The sequence below is a fragment of the Nothoprocta perdicaria genome, unplaced genomic scaffold, assembly GCF_003342845.1.
Source record: "Nothoprocta perdicaria isolate Ctin4 unplaced genomic scaffold, notPer1 scaffold_12, whole genome shotgun sequence".
NCBI lineage: Eukaryota > Metazoa > Chordata > Aves > Tinamiformes > Tinamidae > Nothoprocta > Nothoprocta perdicaria.
This window is the reverse complement of record NW_020454316.1, coordinates 591,846-593,379: the sequence shown is the minus strand read 5'-3', so window position 1 is coordinate 593,379 and position 1,534 is coordinate 591,846.

The following is a 1,534-nucleotide window of genomic DNA, read 5'->3' as shown; positions in this document are numbered from 1 at the left end:
GCCGCCCTGGCAGGTTTCCTGTGGGATTTCCTGTGGGATTTCCTGTGGGATTTCCTGCGGGGTTTCCTGAGGGGGGGCCGAGCCCCCGGGACAGAAGCCCTGGGGCCACCTTGGGCAGGAAGCGCCGCAGAGCGAGGGAGCCGGGAGCCGGCACCTCCATCTGGAGCCGCCCGCCCGGGGCCCCCTCCGGCACCGAGCGCTCCCGGGAGGAAGCTCCAGGCTGCGGGGCAGGGACGAGCGCCAGGAAGGGGCTGCCCGCCCTGCYGGTCCCATTCCCCCACGGCCGGCGCTATCGGCCGCCGCAGCGTGTTTTTGTTGGCAGGGAGCAGCCGGGCCAGCCCCGGCTCCCGGCCCCCGCTCCCTGCGGAGCCGCCGATGCCGGTGACCCGGCCGGGCTGCAGTGCCGCAGCYGGAGCTGCTGCCAGCCCCGGGCCGGTGGCGCCGGGGGCAGCCCCTGTCCCCCTGCTCCACTGGGCCCCTTGTGGGCAGAGAGTACACGGTATGGACCCTGTGAAGGGACCTCGCACCGGGATGCCCCGTTTGGGATGCCCCACGTTGGGATGTCCCATATTGGGATGTCCCGTTCTGGGATGCCCCACGTTGGGATGTCCTGTTCTGAGATGTCCCGTGCCAGGATGCCCGGCACACAGGACGCTCCCGGCACCGCGGCCGCCGTGCGCGTCCCACCTGCTCTTGGTCTGGTCCACCTTGGCCTGCAGGAGCAGTGCTCGGAAGCGGCGGATGACGAGGCCGGCGATGACGGCGCCCACGAGGGCCACGCTGAGCAGCGCCCCGCAGGCCATGCCCAGCAGGCTCTGCTGCGTCAGCCGGTAGTCGCAGCGCAGCCCCACGAACCAGAAGTCGCTGCCCACGGGGCACCTGCAGCAGCGGGCGGGCAGGCGGTGGGCGCCAGGGCGCTGGGCGCCGGGGCGCTGGGCGGCGGTGGGTGCCACTCACCGGCAGGCGGGCGGGCGCCCGCGCGCGTGGCTGCAGACGCCCTGGTTCTTGCAGTAGTGGCGGTGGCACACGGAGGTGCAGCGCGCGGCGCCGGCCGCCCCGGCCACGCACTCAAAGCCGGCTGGGCAGGAGAAGAGCTCGGCGCAGGGGTCCAGYGGCCGCGCTGCGGGTGGCGTGGGGTCAGCGCCCACGTGGAGCTCGCGGTGCCGCCGACAGTGGGGTCAGCAGCGCCACACAGTGCCACGGAGAACCACACAGTGCAATACAGCACCATGCAGCGCCATGCAGAGCCATGTAGTGCAACGCAGCGCCATGCAGAGCCATGCAGGACCACGCAGGATTGTGCAGCACTGAGCCTCCACCCTGCAGCCCTGTGCAACCCCCTGCAACACCACACAGTGCCGCACAGTGCCTTGCAGCACCACGGCCCATTATGCAGAGCCCAGCAGCGCTGAGCAGCCCATGGCAGCCCCATGCAGTGCCAGGCAGCCCCACGCAGCACTGTACGGCCCCTTGCAGCCCCAGGTATCGCCACGCAGCCCACTGCAGCACCGTGCAGCCCGTTGCAGTACTGTGC